The sequence below is a fragment of the Pelodiscus sinensis genome, chromosome 27, assembly GCF_049634645.1.
Source record: "Pelodiscus sinensis isolate JC-2024 chromosome 27, ASM4963464v1, whole genome shotgun sequence".
Classification (NCBI taxonomy): Eukaryota; Metazoa; Chordata; order Testudines; family Trionychidae; genus Pelodiscus; species Pelodiscus sinensis.
The window spans coordinates 3,546,076-3,555,626 of record NC_134737.1 but is presented as its reverse complement, the minus strand read 5'-3'; the positions used below and the strand labels follow the sequence as shown (position 1 = coordinate 3,555,626).

General features: G+C 49.5%; 1 protein-coding gene across 1 annotated transcript in view; it reads left to right on the top strand.

Annotated features, from left to right (window-relative positions):
* The first annotated feature begins 3,479 nt into the window (after nt 1-3,479).
* CAMK1G (calcium/calmodulin dependent protein kinase IG) overlaps nt 3,480-9,551 on the top strand; it is a 128,136-nt gene continuing 122,064 nt past the window's right edge. The window contains exons 1-2 of the mRNA XM_075910044.1: nt 3,480-3,539; nt 6,262-6,366. The gene's annotated coding sequence lies outside the window, so the exon portion shown is untranslated. The remainder of the gene's footprint in view (nt 3,540-6,261; nt 6,367-9,551) is intronic.

Here is a 9,551-nt window from a genome sequence, read left to right as displayed (position 1 = left end):
AGGAAGAAGGCATTAACACAAATTGTGGAAAAAAGCAAAACAAAAAAACAAAAAAACCCTCAAACCTTAAAACACAGCCCTGTAGCTGCATGGGTTAGTTTGACATTTGTATTTAGCGGCCTTAATTCTTGCCATTCTTATTTTTTTGTCATACAAGAGACCTCTCCTTCAGCCTTTTCCCCAGGATTATCATCCCTTTCAAGAAAGATGTGGAGAAATTGGGGCGAGTCCAGAGAAGAGCAAGAAAAATGATGAAAGAAAAGGAAGACATTGATGTCGGTCCATTCCTGGTTCTGAGATTACTGCCGGTTCTCCCACAACAAAACCCAGAGGGACTCCAAGTTTCTTATCTGACAGAACATCTACTGTACCACGTTGGTCGCCCATGGGCCTAGCTTGCCCAGTGGAGGGGGCCTAGGATCCTGCGGGGCTGCCTCCCAGATAGCCGCGCCAATGAAGCTAAGAGGAGCCGTGAGACCAACCAGGCTCAGTGAGGGGGATCTGAGGCCATTGGCCTTCCGGGTGGTTCACCAATTGAATTCCAGATTCACAGAGCGTAACACAATGTGCAGTCCTAGATCCCCACAAAGGAAAGGGTCTGCAGCCCCCTCTGGTTCCTGGGAATGGCTCAGGGCTTCTCATGTCTCTCCCCTCTGCCCTTCCCCAATAGAGGGAAAAGGGGTCTGGGTTTCCCCTCTGAAATGGGGGGTTAGTGTGGGTGCCTGGGCCCTCCCTCTCCATTGGGCACATGGCCCCATGCCTCACTCAGGATCCTCCAGGTGTTCGCGCAAAGGGCTCTGTGGTCTTAGGCAAAGGCCGGCCCTGCTCTCAGGCCTGGGACAGCTGCTGGTCGCAGAATCTCCCCTGCAGCCAGGACTCCTGTTGCACCTTCTGCATCGCCCCAGGTCAGTCTCTCGCTCTCTGTTGTCTCTTTCGGCGTGAGAAGGTGCATCCCCTGGGCACACGGAGAGGGCATGGGGCTCTGGTTCGCTCAGCTCAGTGTGGCGGTCGGTCCACTCCTCGTGCCCAGGAACCTAGAAATCCACTCGGTTCTCAGGCCCATCAGGGTTTTGGTCTGTTGGCTTCTTTGCCCCTTTCTGGGAGGTGTCCTGGATGACTCTCTGGCTGTCTTCTGACCGGAGTTCCTGTCTACTGCCTGATAACCGTCCTGCCAGTCTGCCTCCCAGCTCTTCGATTCTCCCCACTGCTGTTACCCGCCAGTCAGCAGTGGCTGGCAGTGCCTGAATTAACCCTTTGGTTTCTGAGCTAGTGCGCGGGAACATACACCCCATGACAGGCTCCCTGTGAAACGTCTCCTCCAGCTGGAGCAGGTTCTGCAGGGGCAGTGGGCAGTGAACAGTGGGCTCTACACCTCATCAGAAATGCCCCAAAACGTGCAGTCCCTGCAGAGCCCCATGCACCTGGCGAGAGGATGAGATGGGGTGGAGCTGGTGCATCTTGTTGGCCGTGATGTCCTCCTGTCTCAAGAGCAGCAGCACCTGTCAGAGTCTTGGATGCCCCCAGGAATCATGGAGGATGACATGTGACAGACACCCTGGGATGGACTCGTCATCTTCCTCTCTAGTGATCTGCACTGTCACACCCCTCCCACCCCACTGGAAGAGGAGCTCCTGCTTCCATTCCCTCCATCTCCCCATGACAGCTGTCCCTTAGCAGCTTCTCATTGTTGGATTTCTCTGTCTGGTGTTGGGAGCTGTGCTCTTCCTTTCCCATTGGGTTGCATCCCTGGCCCAACAGCATAGCAGGGGTACCTACATGGTAATGGGGAGGGGACCAGATCCTAAAGTGAGCAGGAGAGAAAGGAGACAGACAGGCTCAGTCTCGGAGGATCTGGCAAGTTTCGACAGGGCTCCCATCACCCAACGGGGGACAGTCTCAGGTGGGAGGTGGATCATTTCTCCAGGGGTCCCATTGGCTGGCTTCTGTCAGTGTCACTTCTATTGGGTCCCATTTCCCAGCTGGATTTCCTTCCCTCTTGTGTAGCAGCAGTTTGTAGAGCTGGTAAATCCCCTCCCTGGCCAGCTGACTCATGTCCCAGACTGGATCACAGTCACAGCTAAGCCACCAAATTCCCTGGTTGGGGACCTGTGCTAAGGTCCAAGAGAAGGGAAGAGAGGGGGCTGCATCAGTGTTCTCCTGTCCACTCCCAATATCCCTTGGGCCAGGAGTCTTTCTCCCCCAAGGGGCCCTGGAGCAAAGGGATGTGAGGATTTGCACCCCTCAGCTGCTCTAGGAGGACAAGAAGGGGCACAATTCGATGCAAGAATCTGGCTGGAACAGGGTTTGGAACATGGTCCCCTTAAAGGTCCAGGATAGAATCAGAGAATCTTAGGGCTGGAAGAGACCTCAGGGGTCACTGAGTCCAGCTCCCTGCTCAAAGCAGGACCAACCCCAACTCAATCATCCCAGCCAGGGCTTTGTCAAGCCAGGGTTTAAAAACCTCTAGGGATGGAGACTCCACCCCCTCCTTAGGGAACCCATCCCATGCTTCACCACCCTCCTAGGGAAATAGTTTTTCCTACTCTCCCACCTAGACCTCCCCCGCTGTAACTTGAGACCACTGCTCTTTGTTCTGCCATCTGTCATTACTGAGAACAGCCTCTCCCCATCCTCTTTGGAACCTCCCTTCAGGAAGTTGAAGGCTGCTCTCAAATCACCCTCCCTCTTCTCTTCTACAGACTAAATAGCCCAAATCCCTCAGCCGCTCCTCATAGGTCATGTGCTCCAGCCCCCAATAATTTGTGTTGCCCTCCGCTGGACTTTCTCCAGTGTGTCCACATCCTTTCTGTGATGGGAGCTGCAGAAAACCTGGGACTGACATTTCCCAGATGTAGTGCTTTTAATGAGGTACCTTCTGCATGTCTGACACATGGCATAAAACATGCTCCATTTTGGTGAGAGAGAAATTGCAGAAAAGTGGAGGTTTTTTTCTAGAAATAACTTACTTGGGTTCAGGGATTTGGCTGGAAGGGGACACACACACAGTGAGCGGGACATGGGACGTGCAGGGGAGGGGAGGGAAGACAGGAGGGAGATCGTGGGAAATGGTCAAAACCTGGCCAGGGCGTGGGCCCTAGGCAGGGGAATTACTGCCTCCCGAAGTGGAAGCTTCACCCTCCACCCCTGCTAGCAACTCCTATTCCAATGTACCTTTGTTTAACAAGGGGACTTAAACTCTCCAACATATGGAGACATAGATCTCTCTGTCTGCTCTGTCACAAGCATGTGGGGGAGGCTACATAAAAAATTACTGAACTTGTGGGGAGAGTGGGCAGGTTACTCCCCTTTCAGGCGTACCCTCCTGTGACAGGGCATCTGCCCCGCACTTGCCCTTTAAGGGCAAAACCCAGCCCTGAGTGAGGGCTGAGAGGGAAGCCCCAGTGAAGGCAATTATTGCTAATGAGGGCCCAGCTGGGGGCTGTATAAAGACGAGCTCCTGCAGGGAGAAGGGAGAGCAGGAGGGACCTGGTTGACTGAGAAGCAGGAGGCTTTCTGGAGGTAGTGCAGGGCTGGGGAAGGTAGGTAAAGCTGAGGGGGGGCTCTGGCCAGGCAAGCTCCCAGGCTTCAGGGCCTGAGGGTGTGAGGGCTGCAGAGAGGCAGCCAGGGTAGGCAAAGGTAGCAAGTCCACATACCCTTGCAAATGCTGAGTGGCCATGGCAGGCTGCAGTTTGCCCTGGAGGTGTGGGCTAGGTGAAAACTGGCAGTGGGTCACTGAGGCGAGGAGGGTCTAGGGGAGCTAGGTGTTCCCTGGGGGGCAGAACTGCATGTTCTCAGGCAGGGGAGGACCCTGGAGTGCAGACTGACAAACACCCCCTGGAAGGGGGGCTGAGAGACACTGGCGTGGGCACTGCCAGAGGGCAATGTTGGAGGGACACTGTGGTCCAAGAGGGGTCTGGACTGGAGAGTGAAGTGAGACCACAGGGAGACACCAGCCATGGGGAGGCAGTGCTACCAGCAGGTGGTGCCATGGTGATGTGATTCCAGGGTCTCTGTGATGCTTTTTTGCCCCCTCTAGGTACAGAGATCTCACCGGGGGGCTGTCCCTGAACTGTGCTGCCAGTGGGAGCAGCCAAACACACAGGTGCGTCTACACTGGCATGATTTTGTGCAAAAGTGGCTGCTTTTGTGCAAAAACTTGCCAGCTGTCTACACTGGCTACTTGAATTTGCGCAAGAACACTGACTTTGTAATGTACAAAACCAGAGAATACTTGCTCAAGGGGGCCAGTGTAGACAGGGAAGAATTGTTTTGTGCAAAAAAAAAAAAAAAAAAAAGCCCCGATGGCTAAAATGGCGATGGGGGCTTTCTTGTGCAAAATTGTGTCTAGACTGGACACGGATGCTTTTGCGCAAAAGCACTTTTTGCACAAAAGCATCCTTGCCAATCTAAATGCTCTTTTATGGAAATACTCTAATGGAAATGTTTTTCCGTTAAAAGTATTTCTGCAAAATCATGCCAGTCTAGATGTAGCCACAGTCTGTGTGTGTGTGGGGGGGGGGTCTTATGAGTAGGGACAGTAAGTCACAGGGGGGCACCATAGCCTCTCCCCCCTCCCCACACTGTGATTCCCCTGGGCTGGCATCTGTGCCTCAGTTTCCTTCTCTGAAATCACTTCATCTCCTGCTCCCACCCCCCAGGTGTTCACACCCTCCCCTGTCACCTAGATCCAGCCCTGATCCCATATTTCCCTTCCCCACCTCCAGACACCTGGCACTCCAGGCCTGATGTGATATCCCCTCATCTGCCTTCCCTCTCCTGCCCATGGCCCCTAGCAGGCCCCAGGCTGCCTGCACTTCATCCCAGAGGGGCCCAGCCCCAAAGTGCCTGGAGCCCTGATCGCCCCACTCTTCCCCCTCCCCCAATCTTTCTCAATCTTCCTCAGGACCCACCCCCTCCCCCAATCCCCACCATAGCCAGGCACCCCTGCCCAGGGGGAGGGCTCTCAGATGAGCAGAGGAAAGTGTCCACAGTGGCTTGTGGCAGAAGCATTGTGCCACGGCCTCCATCCCCCATCAGCCACTGCAGGGCCAGTGCCTGCTGTCCTATAGGGATGTCACTGTGTAGCTGAGTACATGATTAACCGATAAACCTGGGTCCATTGGTTTATCTTATTGACTAAATGAAATCTTTCCCCTTGCTGTCTCTGTAGCAGCAAAGGTGGGGGAGCAGGCTCCAACCCTCCCTCCTGTGCACTGCTCTCATAGAGAGGTGGCAGCACAGAGGGTGAGGGGGGCAGATGGGAGCCGGTACGTGCGGGAGGCTTTCAAGCCAGCCCCCTGTGCATGTCAGTTATCAGAGGTGGTGGTGTGGTCCCAGGCTCGCTGTGGACAGAGGCTGCTCTGTGGGATGCTGGTGCAGCCTCCGAGGCACAGCACAAGGTGACGATGGCTCCCCAGGAGTGGGACTGGGAGCACACTGGCAGCCAGCCCCAACCCCGGGAACTATCGAATAGTTGTGTAACCGATAACATTTTGTGCAGTTACACGACTATTCAATTAATGTTTAGGAGGATACTCTGGATCTCCTAGAGTGTTCTACCCATCAAGCACACAGGTGAGTGTGGCCTGCTCCCGAGGAACCCAGGGAGGAAAGGGGGTTACATATGTTTAGTAAAATCTACCTTTTACAGTTGAGAGAGTGCTGTTGTTTATTGAACCTGGGTGGTGTAATCCAATTGTGGAAGAAAATTGGCATGACCAATTGGTATATATGGTCATGCCAATTTTCTTCCACTATTTGATCTGAGGAAGTGGGTCTGGCCCACGAAAGCTCGTCACCTAATAAACCATCTTGTTAGTCTTTAAAGTGCTGCATAGTCCTGTCTTTTGCGTACAGATGTGGTTGCCTCATCTCAAAAAGATATCTTGCATTGGAAAAGGTTCAGAAAAGGGCATCAAAAATGAACAGAGGTTTGGAATGGTTTCCATATGAAGAGAGATGAAAGACTGGGACGTTTCTGCTTAGAAAAGAGGGATAGGATAGAAGTCTATAAAATCATGAGTGGTGTGGAAAAAGGGGGCAAATGACATATAAATAGACCCAAAATTTATTTATTTCTCTTTCATCTCAATATTTTAAGCCAGTCTTGTGTGGGTTGTTTTGGTTTTGGTTTTTATTTTTTTGTTTTAAATTTGACTCCTTTGAGGCTCATCTGCCTGAGGTTGGCCATGTTCCCAGGACCAAGAATTTTAAGTTCATGTAGCATCTATCGGAGGCTAAGTTTAATTTTTGCCATTCCAGGAAATTGAGGAGGCAGCAGCTGGCAGGAGACTACAGAGTTAGAAGAAGGTTGGCTAAGATCTGGCTGAGACAAGTGGCCTGGAGACACAATATTTTTATTCCTGGGTAAGTAACTGGATTTTTTTATACACAAGTATGTACAAACAAGTATCTGGCTTCTTAATGCCAGGGATGCTGATGTTTGGCAGACATACCATGCATCTGGGTTTTCCCGAACATGATCTCCTTGTATTCTTCCAGTCTCCACCCATGCAGATGTCTGAAATATGGCAAACTTCCCTGAGCATCTACAACGGCTTCCATAGAAGCTGTGGGAAAGAGTCCGCCAAGAACTACTGGCCATGGTAGAGCTTGGGGTTGTAGAGGAATCCCCTAGTGCAGCGTTTCTCTCACTGGGAGTCCCACCCCATAGGGGGTAGCAAGAGCAGTGCATGAGGGGTCATTTGTAGGGTCACCATACATTGGGATTTCTGGGCCATGACCTCTTTGTTAGTCCTTAGGTCTCTGTTCAGGTGGACTTGGGAACTAAGAAGGAATGTCCATTATTTCTATTTGACTTCCGAGCTGGGTGACCTACCAGAAGCCACTGCTCTGCTGCTGACCAGATGGAAGGCAGTTCCAGCCCAGCAGCAGTGCAGAAGGAAGGGTGCCAATACCATACTATGACACCCTTCCTTCTGTGCTGCTGCTGGCAGGGGACTGGATGCTTGGAGAGTGTCAATTGGAGAATTTCAGGTATTGCTGTGTAAAATGTCATATTATTCTAACAGACAGTGCAACCCCAGAGCAAGCTGCCTGTCCTGGGAGTGGCTGGCCTAATGGATAAAGGCATCAACCTCTGGAGGCTGGGTTTGTGGGTCCAAGCCCCACCTGTGCCTGCAGTGAGGGTTAAGGGCATAACTGGAAGATATGGCCATGCCTGAGGTTTAGTGGCCTAATAGGCAAATCATCAACATCTGGGGCTTGGGAGTGTGGGTTCAAGTCCTAACCCTGCCTAGACTCAAGCAAGCTAAGATGAGCTTTACAGCAGCAGTTGATTTATCTAGTACCGACATGATACATCAACTGTTGAGCACTCTCCAATACATTCTTATACTCTACCAATTCAAAACGAGTAGGTGGAGTCAAGGGGAGAGCATCAGATGTTAACATGCTGCTATGAAGATACTTCACAGCCTTTATTTTAGACTTCTAGCTGCAAAGGACTCTACATTCCTGTTCAAGGGTCAGTAACAATATTCCTCTATAGATCTCAAAGCACTAAGAAGATAAGCATCATTGTTACAAATGGAAGAACTATCACACAGGAAATGGCTTCCCTCAGTCCTGGAACAGCCACTGACTTAGTCTGACTTATGATCCAGTACCTTGCATACTGGGATACATTGGCTTGTTCTCATTAGCTACTTTGGAGTTATTTATACTTAGTCACTTGCTCCATCCTGATGACCACGCTCAGTTTCTTTACACAGATTAAGCTATTTAAAGTCAATTTCCCAATAATGATATTACAGGCAAGATATTACCTGCTTTGTTTTTTCCTCCTGGCTTCTTAATGGCTGAGGTTTACTGAAAAATTACATATTGCAGTGTAATTCAAAGGGAGTGCATCTTTCTGGAACATTGTGCTTAAAAAACAAAGGCGAGCTTTGTCAAGTCACTGATGTTCCCTTTTCACTGAAAAGCTTTCCATCTTACTTACAAATTATAGTGTTTTTCAATGCAAATGAACCACTAGAGAACTACTGCTTTTTCTTTACCCAGATTAGCAGGTCCCATTGACTAGACTGAGCAAATAAGCCAAACATAGCATCCGGATGCAATGAATATTAAAAATAACGAACCTGTTTAATTATTGTGATTGGTGAAGTATGAGCTTATTAAATGCTTCTGAATTGATGGGATTTGATGCATTTTTGCTTTCTGAATGCAGAGAGACTTTTTTCTGATCCTTAGTCTTACGATATACTCTTTGTTAAAATTAACTAAGGGGATGAAATGTAGCTACACATGCTCACATACCTCTGGGAAATATCTCGTGCTGGAGAAACAAATCATATGTGACAGAAAGTAGAGGCACTTGCTAGAAAACTGTGAATGAGAGCGCACAATCGACCAATTTCTGTGCAAATTACCTGGCTTGTTCCAGCTACTTAGAAAACAAATTTAACGTTAATTCAATTCTGCTCCCTCCACCCCCAGTGTGTCACTGAATTTATGTTCATCTTACAATGGAAGATGCATGCAGGAAAAGCCTAAGGTGCAGTAATAATCATAGTAATTGTTAAGTACATGGGAAATGCCAATCCCTGACCAAATGGTCCTTCTAGTCGAGTATTCTAGACTCCTTGATGGTGGTTTAATTTCATTTAATCCTTAGTATTGTGATGCTGAACATTCAATTCCAGTCCTCTTTGAAAACCAGCTCAGTGAGCCACGATGATACATTGTAGGAAATGGACACATCATCACTGGCCACACTAGAGATCACTCTTCTGGTGTTTGATTTAGTGCATCTAGTTAAGACCCACTAAATCAAACACTGAGGGCGCTCCAGTCAATGCCAGTCCTCCTCAGTTGTGAGGAGTAAGGAAAGCTGATGGAAGTGTTCACTCCTGTTGGCCTCCCTCTGTGAAGATGGCTCCAAGCTCGGCTCAAGGTAAGCCAACTCCAGCTATGTATCTTACGTAGCTGGAATTGCATACTTTGACCTGACTGTCAAGGTCTAGTATAGACCTGGTGCTGTGAGCATTTTGAGAGAAAACTATATGGCACTTTTCACCCAAAAGTCATGAAGCCTTTTACAGTAAAACTCCAATAGTCTGGCATCCAATAGTCCGGCACTCCTGATAGTCCGGCATCAAAATGGCAAGAGCCTAGTGAGTGAGCTTCGGCAAAAAATGTCACAAGGTAACAGCAGCAGCAGCTGAACTGAACACAAAGGGTAAAAAAGGCTTAAAAAAACTAAAACATTACAGTATACAGTATGTACAAGGGTTAAGAACACTTTATATACAGTATATAATCTATATAGTGTATGTATATATAAAACCAGCCTCCTGATAGTCTGGCATATCTGATAATCCGGCACCACTTAGGTCCCATAGGTTCTGGATTATTGGAAGTCTACTGTACTATGGAGAGTAAAATCAATTTACAAATGACTAACCTGAGGTTCAGGGAGGAGAACTGATTTACCCAAGGTCACCCAGCAAGGCAGTAGCAGAGCCAGAGACTCTATTCCAACGTTCTTTCCACTGGCTCTCACTTACTCCCCTGGCTTCAGGGGG